The 12,687-nt window shown below is 57.1% G+C and overlaps 1 protein-coding gene across 5 annotated transcripts in view; it reads left to right on the top strand.

The window, feature by feature from the left end:
* Nucleotides 1–12,687, top strand: part of CTIF (cap binding complex dependent translation initiation factor) — a 279,914-nt gene that overhangs the window by 196,237 nt on the left and 70,990 nt on the right. The gene's annotated exons all lie outside the window — the stretch shown is intronic.

The raw sequence follows: 12,687 nt of genomic DNA, 5'->3' as shown, positions 1-12,687 counted from the left end.
ACCTCTCCTCGTCCGAGCAGACTCGAACTTGTGTGCACTTCTCCTTTCTTCCTCCTCCTCCTCCTCCAGCGCCCGGTCACCACCCCTCCCAGCCCCCGGAGACGGTGTAGCTGGTGCTTAAATGGGTGTGAGCAGAAGGCACAGAGGCTTGGAGCAGGAGAGGTGTGGTCTGGCTGCCAATACACTGGGCTTTCCGAAAGCACCTTTAAGGCAGAGGGGAAGCGTGGAGAGCCATGACTGTCTTGTCCCTCAGTGCCTTCCCACTCAAAATCCCTCCAGAGAACTTAAACCCCATTCTTTTCATCCCTTCGTCCGTGGGTCCCAGCGCTCAGTGCTGGTTTACCAGCATCAGTGGGCAGCGGGTACAGGTGTGCGCGTTAAGACTGTCCCATCTCGAGAGCTGGAGGCCAGTGCCTGCTCTTCTGTCACTGGTGGCATCAGGGAGAGGTAGCAGGTTGCACGGCATAGCCACCTCACCTGGGGACTCCTGGCTGTGGGAGAGTCATCTCTACTCTGACTTTGTACCTTGGGCTCGCCAAGATGTGAACTGAGTTTCTAGTCCAGGTAGGGTAAGACAGGAGCCTGGAAGTTGCAAGCGCAGAGTTCCAGAACAGAAAGAGACCCCACCCACCCCACCCACCCCCACAGGTCTGTGTGAACAAGGGTGAGCATAGGAGAGGTCCTCCAAGCCACAGCACTTCTGAGAGGCACAGGAGCTCTGTCCATAATCACACCCAGATACCAGGCGTAAACCAAGGCATGTGGTCACGCCAGTCTTAAGCAGCTGGTTCAAAGTCTGCTGTCTCTTCCCCAAAAGACAGGAGGAGGGAGCCCCCTCTGCGTGCTACCCGAAGGGCTCCACGCCTGCTGTCCTCCCCTCTTCCTGGGGAGCCTGCTCACGGTAACCTGAGCCCTCGCCGGCCAGCCCCGGCAGCTTCTTTCCAGCTCCAGGCCGCGATCAGGTTCCCATTCCTGGATCGCCCACACTCCCCTGGTGACGAATTCCCGCATTACCTGAGGGATTTGCACATCGGGCATGTTCCTCACGGGCCGGAATGTCCTGGGAGAGTGTGGACGGTGGTGGCGGGGAGCAGTCTGTCTGCCACGTACGGGGGGAGTGAGGGACAGGATCAGCCTTTGGCTTTGGCTTTTGTTCTTTTTCAGAGAAGGGCCAGGATAGGCCAAGACTTGCAGACAATGGCTGCCAGCTCCAAGAAGCCTAGCCGGAGCTGGTGGCAGGCAGACATCCAGGGCGTGGGGACAAGACCCACCCAGCCGGGAAGGGCCGCTGGCCGCAGGGCCCGCCCAGGATCCTACCCGGGTCAGGCGCTTCTTCCAACGACCTGTGGTCAGAGCAGCCTTGCCCACAGTGTCCAGCAGGGCATCCGTCCTAGGACAGGCTCAGCCACAGAAGGGGTTCAGTGGCACAGCCGCCTCTCCATCAGCCACAGAGTGGACTGGCTTAGCACAGCAGGAAGGGAACCCGCTTGGCCCCGCCGAACTCAGCGAGTCCTCTTCACATCCCCCGGCTAATAACGTCTTGTCCAATTAGTGCGCCGAGAGACACAGTTTGGCAAACACTAGCGCAGGGCGAGGGCACTAAACCGAGAGCTGGGACACAGGGCTTCTCAGCCCGATTCAGCGGTCAGCAGCTGGCACTGGGCCTCTGCTGCTCCCGCCGGGAAGTGCTCGGCCCAGCTGCTTGACCCTCCTCCGTGGTTCCTCCAGGTTGACGCTGCTGGAGATGAGTCGGGGGCCTTGAGGGGGCACCCGAGGGGCCCCACAGGAGCTGCCTCCACCTCACTTTCCCTAGGCCCTGCCGCTGCCAGAGACAGTCCTGGCTGTTTCCGCCCGCCCCACGCCATGGCTCAGTGGTGGGTAGGGCACAGGCTTCGGGAGCCAGCCCAGGAGACCCAGCCCTACCGAGGCCACCTCGTTCCTGGGGCGGAGGAGGACTGTCAGTCCCCATCTGCTATTTGCCAGGGTAGGGTATCTGTGCGTCAGGTACTGAGAAATCGAAGGGTCCCCTGTAGGCCCCCACGGACCCCCCCTCTTCACCACCCGCAGCCCCAGCTTCTGTGTAAGCCAAGGAGAAAGGGCCCTGGAGGGGTTGAGCTGGACCCTCTCTCTCAAGGCCCCTTGGGCAGGCTGGGGCTGCCTGGGAGCTCCTGACAGACCGGCTCCCCGATCACAAGGCCCAGAGGAAGCCCCCTCATTGGTGGGTCCCTGCTGCCTCTCCCTGGCACTGGGGAGGCGGCAGATTGAGTGAAGTGAGCTTTCCAAGACCGGTGGCCATTCACCACCCCGGACTCACAAGGTACCAGAAAAGAGGGAAATGGACATGGCTTATCAAACCCGACTTCCCTTCTTCACGCCCACAGCAGTGTCTTTGTTGACTTGCCTTCATTTTCTGGCAAACCTGATTTGTGTTCCTCTCCCGGCAGACAGCCTCCAGCCGCCAGAGCTCTTCCCTTCCCTTTCTCCCTGCGCAGCTCATACTCAGCTCCGTCCTCTCAAGCCGCACCCCCCCCCCCCACCGCCCCACCGCCTCTGGATCTCCAGTCAGTCACTTCGGTGGCCTCTGAGATGCCCCTCATGTGGCCAGTTGGGCTGCTGCCTCCACATCAGAGGCCCGGCTTAGCGATGCTGGCTGCAGTGGGACCAAGGGTGTGAAGTACGCTATGAACACAGCTCCCGGCGCCGGCTTTGGACGGCGTTCTCCTTGGCCGACTGCTTTTGCTGCCTGGGTTTCGGCAGTGGGAGCTGGCAGTGTGAGGGAGAGGGGCAGGCTCTGCTGTAGGGGACTCTGGCAGAGGGGTGAGAGCTCCCTGCCCCGCCGGGGTGCAGACCTCTTCAGTGGGGCCAAAGGGAGGTCAGAGGACCTTTAACCCTTCCCAGCCAGAGACTCAGCATTGTCCTCTCCTGGAGCCCAGAAACACTCCCCTCCTAAGCCAGTGGGGTTTCAATGGACCCATCCCCAATCCCACAGCTCAAGAATGGTCTTCAGTTTTTACATCAAAACCAAGTCATTTTGCCTTAAATATGGTCCTTTTCTTCATGTTCTTGTAAATAAAATTCCACGCATTAAATAGTGGAATTTCTTAAATGTCTATTACGCTTCGAGCGTTAGATCAGTATTTCTCACCAGATCGGTGCTTCTCGACTCAAATGTGCTTTTGAATCGCCTGGTATTTAATTTAAATGCAGATGTTGGTCCCCTCGTTCTGAGTGCACCCTGAGATTCTCAGGTCTGATGAGCTCCCAGGTGATGTGGGTGCTGTGGGCCCAGGGACTTGACACTTTGAGTCACAAGGCCTTGTATAGGGTGACTGCCAGTTTGTGGGTGATGGCTCAGTGTCATAGATGGGCCCACTGAGCCACAGTCTTTTATTGGTGTGCTTGTCAGCAGTGGGGATGCGGCCTGGGAACACTCAGTTCCAGCCACCAGGTTTTCTGTAGGCCAGAGGTTCTCAGCCTAGCTGCCTGCTCGAATCATACCACGGCAGAGGTCCTAGCCTGGACCAGCTGAATTAGGTTCTCCAGGGACAGGCTGGCCATCCTTCTGAAAGATCTCCCCTGTGATGCTGCTGTGTAGACAGGTGAGTACCACTCGGGAGGTAGACAGTCCAGAAATGACCTGACTGTGCCACCATTGTCCCTTATGAACCAGCTGGCCCTGCCTGTCATCCTGTGAGCCAGTCAAGAAATTTGTAGCAGGTACTGGGCTCTTTACTGAGTAGTGTGGAGGATGCGGAGCCTGAGCCAAGGAGCAAACACTAAAGCAGGAGACATGACATCTGAGCCAGTCCCTTCACTTTGTCCGGCCTCAGGATCCCCCCTGGGCCATGAGGAGGCCATTCTAGACCATCTGGGGGACCCTTTCTCACATTCCTTGCCATTGTTTTGGGGTTCCTCCAGGAGCAGCTCCTCACTAACCAAGTCAACCAGGCAGGAGCCCAGAGGTGCCTCTCCTCATCGCTGGCCCTGTTCCTCTCTGTCCTTGGCTCGTCTCCCTGTGTCCTTTTCCTCTTTCTTGGCTTCAGACATATGTCGGAGCAGCTATCACATGTTTTAGAAAAGGCACCTCACTCTGAACCCATGTGGCCCGGGTGTGCCAGAGGCTGGGCCACCCGGTAAAGCTGGGGAGGTGATCGGCTTCACTAGTGTGCGTCCCTCCACCGCCTCCCACCCAACTCCCGACTTCACGTGTGCTGAGTCCCACAACCACTGGAGCATGCGCCTTGATGCTTTCTGACTTCCAGGGGAATGTGGGGTGCCCAGGACCCGCGGGTGACAGAAGTTACCAAAACTCTCGGCCTTGATCCTTACCCGGAAATTGCGGGATGATAATGGGGTGTGGAGGCGGGAGGCTTCAGCTTCACGAGGCGGGGAAGAATGACTGTGCCTCTTTTTATGGGACCTCTGGAATGAGAAGCATTGGAGGCCTGAGCCTCCTCTGCCCAACACTACCCTGTCACCACCCCAGGCCCTCCACTTGGGCTCCGGGAGTGCTCCTTCGCGGAGGTATGCCTGGGCAGTACAAGTTCAAGCCCTCCTCTGTTGAAATGTGCGTGCCCTGATTAGCCAAGAGGTGTCTGCATCTGAGCTATGCAGAGCAAAGTATTATTAGAGCAGGCATCAGTGTGTCTGTAACTGACCCCAGCTCTCCCTAGCAACCGTTGCCAACAACACATCTAACAGAAGGATGCGATACCTTTTTTGAGAAAAAAAAAAAAAAACTCATCTCAACTCAAGTCGTAAACACAGCAGGGCTGTTGTGGGGCAGGGGGTTAGGGGGTAGACCAAAAAAAAAAAAAAAAAAAAAAAACCACCAAATCAGAATCTGGCATATGACCAGATTTCAAAATAAATTGCTCTCCACCAGCACCTTCTATAAGATGGTCTCCTTCAAAAAAAAATAACTGGCCTCAAGCTAGAGAACAGATTAATTCTTGAGTTTCTGGCTGGGTCACCAGTTGGCACTGTGTTTGGGGCTTTTTGATATGTGGAAACTCCATTGAGTGGTGCCAGGGGTTGCGTGGGGCTTTTGAGGGGTCTCTGGGAGTGATTTTAACTATGGGTTTTAGGCCCAGAAGGCACACTGAAGTTTTCCTGGTCTGGCTGCCCCATCAGTACATCAGAAACATAAGATACATCTCCAGGGCCGGTGACACGTACACCCTACTCTTGCCCCATTTCTCCCATCCTCTGCCCCCTGTCTTGGTCCCACATTTGTTGGCTTGGGGCAGAGGCCCTGGGCCATCCTTCGAACTGCACTCATCAGAGAGAACTTCCTTCTCTCCTGGTTATCTCAAGGTTTCAGGAAAATCAGACCTGTTCCTCTTCATCCACAATCTGGAGTTCCTAACAACCATCTTCTACAGGTAGAAGGGGTGAGAGGCTAACCTTGGGATTGTAACCAGCTCTAAGTGTAAACTCCTTGAGAGCAGGAGTCCTGGCTGAGTTGGCATCGGTCCCCAGCTGCTGGCGTCATGACTTGGGCATAGTAGGTGCTCAGGAAATGCTTGGAAGGGAAGGGTGGAGCCCTCCGTCTTAGGTCCCAGTGCGCCCTTGTGTGTGATGAGCTCCTCCACTCCTAAGCACTCGTGTGTGAGTGTCAAGACTCTCTCTCTGAGCTGGGGTCCAGGGTAGGAGCCCTGCCCCACGTTTACAGATGAGAAAAGTGGCTTGGGAAAGCTACAAGCCTTACCCAACGTCATGGGGCTGAATGGGGGCTGTTAGCCCAGCACCGCAGCTCCTGGCTCCCATGCCTCCCCCCACAGATAGGCCGTAAGGGTCAGAAAGTTCAGAAAACGAGGAATCTCTCTCCTAAAGCTATCAGTGGGGATTCCAAAATCCACCGTTCCAGTATAATCCCCCTGCATTTCCAGCCGTCTCAGAGTCGGGCTTTCTGGGCCAGTGGAGGGCTGAGGGTGTCTGAGGAAACACCTTCACATCTCCACTGGCTTTATCCAGACGAACCACACAGCTGCCGTTCCTGAGGTGACGCCTGGTTCTCCCCCTCGCACCCGCTCTCTGCTCGGACCTCCCTCACTTCTGCGCACCCACCGCTGAGCCGACGTTGCGCTCCAGGCATGGAAACTAATTTTACTGTTGGCCCGAGCCAGGCATACCCAGGGATAGAAGCGCATTGTTCTGCGCATTCCAGAGCCTAAGCAAAGCCCAGGGCTGTGCCCACCTCCAGTTCCCCTCCACTGGTTGCTAGAATCAAGAGGGGATAAAGCAAAGGGCTCCCGGCAGTGTAGACCACTTTCCCCACGGGCAGAGTGTGGATGGTGACTGCAAAGAGCCACAAAAGGTCTTTTTTTCTTAAGAAAAAAAAAAAAAAGGAGAGAGAGAGTTGCCCCGCCTGTTGGCCACGGTGCGAGCACCCTTGAGTCATTATGCCTGCTTGTACTGAAGTTCTTGCCCTGTGAGGGCCTGGGGAACTGCAGACATAGTCCCCCGATGGTGGGCACGAGCAAGCCTGCCTCCCACACCATGGGAGACCGGCTGTCCCAAGAGCTTGACCTTCGGCATCGGAGTCCGAGGCAGGCATAGCTACTGCGGCAGGGAGAGCCTCGTCCTCCCTACCAGAACTGGCAGGGACACACTTGTTGGCCACCCTGGCTTTGGAATGAGTGGATCATGCCTTCTTTCTTACAATCCTCGTTTCTTCCTCTCAACAAACCCGTTATTGAGCCTTTGCTGCATATCTTGCCCCCCGGCCCAGCCTGCCTGTGTGTTGTCACTGCTAATCCGCCCACCCCTCTGGTCTTCTCGCAGTTTGTGCGGGTGGAGTGCTGTCCAAAGTCGGCGTGTTGTACTTGAGGCCCCAGCTGGAATGTCTCTAAGGCTGCAGGTGTCTCAGATTGTTCAACTTGGGGTGGCGTGGAGGGGGAGGGGACGCTGGGAGGGCATGGTGGCTTTCAAACGCGTAAAATGCAATTCCGGAATGCTGTCCTGGGTGGGACAGAAGCAGCCCATGACCTGAACAGGGAAAACATATTTTGAATTTTTAATCAGAAAACAAGCAGAGGAGAGAAAATGATCATGGGCCCTTGGTAAGTCCCAGAAGGAGCCCAGAGCCGCAGCTTGCCCATGAAGGTTTTCTTGTCAGAGGCCGTGTCCCCCGACGTCTTGAGAGCAAAGACTGTTCTTGTCATCTTTGTGCCCCCACCCCACCATGCAGCACATAGTGGGTCCTTGGCCAGCATCAGATGGGTGCTTCCAGGAGCTCAGTCCAGCGGGGACAAAGGCACATTGGTGACAGCAGAAGGAGACAGTTCACTGCTCCCACCCGTCTCTGGGCCAGGGGAGCTTTACCCAAGTCAGAAATTGTTTCGCCATCACCCATGTCCCTTGCCAGGCCGTGTCCTCCCCCCTGCATGCCCTCACCCCCCACCCCGGCTTCATTTTCCCTGCTAAATCCCCTGCTAGAACTTGGCTGGGCACTTCCCTGTCTGAGGCTGCCATGCCGAGGCAGGCACTGTAGATAAGTGGGTTATCGGAGAAGGCCAGCTCGGGTGTCCCAGGCCCCAGAGGGTCACCCCTGGCTGGCTGGCAGCTCACCCCCAGCACCTCCTCCTTCCTCCTTCCCAGAGCCAGGCCAGCAGGAGATGGCAGATCCTCCCCGAAGCTCAGCGAGTGGCCGGCCCCCAGCCGCCACTGGGAATCTGAGCTATGCTAAGCCACTCCAGATCACAGCCTCGTTGCCCTGCCCAGGCACGGCCGGCCCAGACAGGGCGCCTCTACCTGCCGTGGCCGCCTCTGGAAAGCTGGCACTGCCTAGCCCGATGGAAAAAATCTCCCTGCAGTTTATGTAACCGCTCGCTACCAGCCACCACCAAGGAAGAACAGCAGTCTCCGGGCAGGGAGGGGATGGCGGAAGGTCATTCCTTCAAAGAGAAGTCAGTAGTCTTGAGTCACGGTCCAAGCTCTTCCTCCACGCTCAGGCTCCACAGGCCCCACAGAGACTGCTATTCCCTGCAGCTCATGGAACTCAGATGCCCCAGCCGCGCAGTCCAGAAGAGTGACAGAGGCTTGCCAAGGGACCTGGACTCAGCAAGAGGGGCCGAGAAGGAGAGCGGGAAGAACGGTGTCATTGTTGGCCTGTTTGGTTTGGTTGGGTTTCTATCTTTGGCCTTTTTTATTGTGATAAAATAGATGCAACATGAAATTTACCACTTGAACCACGTTTAAGGACATAACTGAGTGGCACCAAGGACAACCATGAGGTTGCACGGCCTCTGCCACCGTCCACCCCCAGAACCTCCCATCATCCCAAACAGAAGCCCCGCGGCCACCAGATATAACCCCCAGCTTCTCACCTTCTGTCTCCACGACTCCCACGCTCTACGCAGACCATACATACATGGATCCATAAGATCGTTGCCCATGTGTGTCTGGTGGAGGTCACTTAGCAAAGTGGTTTCAAGGTTCATCCACGTGGTACCACATGTCAGAACATCCTTCCTTGTCACGGCCCAGTAACACTCCGCTGTGTGGATCCGCCCATTTTGGCTCTCCGTTCATTCATCGTGGGACACTTGGGTTGTGTCCTTCCTTGGCTATTGTGAGTCCCGCCGCTGGGAACGTGTGCATCCGAGTATCTGTTTGGCCCCTTCTTTCCATTCTTGCGGGTATATGCCTAGAAGGGGAATTGCTGAATCCCATGGAAATTCTACTTTTAGCTTTTCAGGAACTGCCCAGTTATTTTCTGGGAAGTTGTTTTTTGATGGGGGAGATAGAATGAGCCAAGACCCAAAGAAACGATGCAAATAAGGGACAGTGGGGACGCCGCCTGGCTTGGAATCAGGGGTGTAAGTGGAGAGTTGGAGGAGGTCCATAAGATGGAACAGGAGGGTTGGGGCTTCATGAAGGAGGACCAGGATGTTATGCTTGGAAATCTCTCACGTTAGAGACCCAGCAGTTCTGGGTGACCACAGTGCTGCTGTGGGTGCAGCTCCCCCTCGCCATCCCGTCCCCGGGCCCACGTGCACTGGCTGTGTTCTGGATGCCTGGCGTGGACAAGAGTGACTCATCGAAAGTTAAGGAGTGTGGGAGTGGGGCAGAGAGAGTTGAGGGGATGGAAAGAAGATGACAGGACAATGATGTCAACAGCCAGCAAGAGTGTCACACTTGTCATGAGCTTGCTGCTTTTGGGGGCATCTGGCTTCCATCTATCTCCCCAGGCAAATAAGAGGTGCCCATAAGTGGACAGAAGTCTTCCCAGCTCCCCTCCGGGTGTCTACCAAGCAGTCCCCAGGCAGCCCACGGTGCAGAAGGCAATACAAGGGACCCTGGGGAAGCTGCTTGGCTCACCGATCATCCCTGTCTTGACATCCCCACTATTACTGAGCATGTTCCAGACAGATGTGCGCACCTACATCATCTGCAAGACTTGGGGGCCGAGTCTTGGGGGCCAAGGCACTACTATATAGTGCCCAGCTCCGCCTCGGAGCAGGGGGGATGCCGAAGCAGGGGTAGTGTAGGCGGTATTCAGGGGCGGCTGGGCTCCAGCTAAAGCACGTCCATCTGCAGTTGGGATAAGTGCTTTCTTGCGTGGCTGCCTATAAATCAGAGCTCCGCGTGTTGGCCTCACGCTTGCCATTGACCGCTGTCAGACGACAGTCATTGCATTGCTCTGGATGCTGAAAAAAACCCCGATTAAAGGAATAGTACGTCTAACGCAGGATAGAAGCAGAGTCACTTGGAATCCTGCGTGTAGACCACAGAGATGGCCACGTGGCAGAAGAAATCAGTGATTGATAAAGCCCAGGTCCACCCGCCATTCACCCGGTCCAGGGTCTAGCCCTGGCTCTGGTACCAGTCAGCTGGCGGCTCTGGCAGATCTTGAATTCCAGCTCCCTTCCAGTTACTCTCCCATTAAATGGGGTAATAATACCTGTGTCCTACAGCTGCTTACCCCACAGACATCATCATGGTTAGAATTTCTCAGGACACATATCAATTTGTCTGTGTCCTCTTAGGGCTCCTTCCCCAAGAGGAACTTCTGAATGTCGTAAAATCATGCTTTTCCTTTTGCCCTTGAGGAATCCCATTCATCATGGTTCCTAGGAGAGGCTCTTCCCACCCCCAGACCTTCTACAAGCCCGGGGGCCACCAGCTTGTGCTAGAACTTGGGATTCAGGTGTGGCATCATGGATAGCGCTGGGATCCCGCCACAAGAATAGCCATCACGGGGGCCCTGGGGCTCGCGTGTAGGCTCTGCTGGGTGCCCCGTGCTCAGCACCATTAGATCCCAGTGAAGCAGCGGCACTGGCCTCTACCAGACAGTCAAAGCCTGCTGGAAGAGTCAAGGCCAGCCCAACCAGAGAGCCATTTAGGAAAGTCAGAGAAGAGGGTAAGCCGTTTAAGCGCTTGCAGCTGAGGAAGGCTTCCTGGAGGAGGCAGCATGAAAGAAGGGGCCGGATTTCGGGAACCTGAGGAGAACAGGAAGAAGGAGCCAAAGCAAAGGACTGTAGATGAGAGGAGCCTGTGGGGTGCAATTGTGTGGGGAATCCTGGGGGTGGGGATTGAGGCAGCTGGTGCCCTGACAGCCCGGCCGAGGGTGTCTGGGAAGCATCGGGGCCTCCACCAGTGTCAGCAAGCCCCAGTGTGAGGCTGCCCAAGCCAGGTGGCGACCCCGGGCCACAGTCACCCCATTGGCCCTTTCATCGGCTGGAACCTGCTTCTTGCCATTGCAAACCACAATGGTTTTAATCCAGACCCAAAACTTCTCCTTCAAGAGTAGCATGCTCCCTGCCAGCCTTGGGCAAGGGCAGGGAGGGCCGCCGTATCTGGGGCCCTAGCCAGCCTGCTGGGGAGCCTGGGATGCCAGGGCGTCACTGAAGCAGATGGTAGGGGGCCTGGCAGTCATGGGCAGGGTCCCAGGTGCCCACCTCATGGGGGCTCGCTCAGCCCCTCCTTAGGGATCAGCTGCTCCCGGGAGCAGGCTGCAGGTGGGTGCCCACAAGCTTCTCTCTGTGCGGACCCCCAGCGCCCTGCTGTCTTCTTGCCCCACCCCCTCACCCCACCCCCCACCCCCCACCGCAGCCCGTTAGCCCACAGGGAGCCAGAAGCTGGGCCACGGGTGAGGTGTGGGGCCAGGCAGTCTCACCAAGCCTTGCTGCCCTTACTTACCTCCCCCTCCTCTACTGAAGCTCCCCCCTCCCCCAGGACATATTTTCTGGCCTGCCTCAAGGGGAAGAGCAGGAGACAGAAGTCCAAAGCCAGTGTCTGGTCTAGCTCCACCCGCTCTGGGCCTCAGGGTCCTCCTCTAGTCTGGGGGCCGGCCTCCCCACTGGGCAGCGGGGCTCCTGGCTCCTTGTGTCTGGCCCCCTCAGTGCTCTGGGCAACTTCAGGTTGTGGAGGTTGCGTGGGGGTTCGGGACCAAGGTGAGCCTGGAAAATATTTGGGAGTCGCCTAGGGGCAGGAAGAGAAGACGGGGCGTTGCTCAGGAGGGGATTTGGAGGTGTGGTAGAGGAGGCTCCGAGGCTCTGGCCAACTGGGTTCTAGCTCCTGCCCTGCATTTCTGCAGCTGGGGGACCTCAGGCCAGCCCTCCCAGCCATCTGGTGGCTTCCTCACCTATAAAGTAAAGGGGGCAAAAGGGCAAATCCGAAGTCTCTGCCAGCTCTGTCTGTTATTCCGGAGCCAACCCACTGGGCACACAGAGTGCATGGTAATTACCCACTCCTGACTGATCGGTCCGTGGGTTGACCGGTGAAGAGCAGACCCCAGCAGACCCTGCAGATGCCTAGGGGGTGTGGATGCGGGGAGGTGGGCTGTGAGGTCTGGCTTCTTCCTGCCCTCCTGCCTGGTCTGTGGAATCCGTGCCCGCCTGTGTGCAGAGAGGCCTGCAGGGGGCGCCAGCACGCAAGGCTGGCCATCTTGGCATCCTGGGGGCTCTCCCACTGGGAGGATTGAAGCCATATGATGAAACTCTGCCACAAAGCCACCATCCTGCAATTTCCAGCCCCTCAGGAGCCCCAGCCCTGAGTCCGGCAACCCCAGTTTGAGGGTCCCTTCTAGACATCTGCGGCAAGGCTGCGTAGCGCTCATTCCGCCATGACTGGGTGTTCCTATCAGGTGTCCAGCTGGAGGCTCCTTCCCCCTCCCTTTGAGCCGGGCAGTCACTGTACAGGCATTTGGGGTGCACTGGCTGGGAGCAGACACTACGCCCTGCCTACCCTTTAGGGTTTTGTGAGGTGGATGTTGATAGTCCCACTCTATGCATGGGTACAGAAAGTTCCAGAAAGCTTGGGAAATCCACCTGAAGTCACACAGCCGCTCAGTGACAGAAGCAGAACGGGACCCCTGCCTCCTCCGAATGTACGCCCCCTGAGTGCCTCTGTTGGCTGAAGTGTATTCGTGTTGGGGGAGCAGAGTAGGGTCAAGTATTAGGGGACAGGTGGCAGGGAATGAGTGAAGAAGACACCTTTGAATGACAGTGTGACCAGACTAGACAGGAGCCAAGTGATCTCCTCGCGGTCAGCTCATGACCGACAGCATCGAGACAGTTTCCAGACCAGAGCTCCGGGGTCCACTGGCCCCTGCCTGCCTCAGCGGGGACGGGGGGCAGGGGTGCCCCTCTCCACCACGCTACAGACAAGCGGCAACAAGGTGGCTCCTTGTCCTCCCAGCCAGTCTCAGCTTCTCCTCTATGGTTGTCCCCACGATTGCTT

The sequence above is a fragment of the Martes martes genome (genome assembly GCF_963455335.1).
Source record: "Martes martes genome assembly, chromosome: 13".
Lineage (NCBI taxonomy): Eukaryota > Metazoa > Chordata > Mammalia > Carnivora > Mustelidae > Martes > Martes martes.
This window is presented reverse-complemented; position numbering and strand designations above follow the sequence as displayed.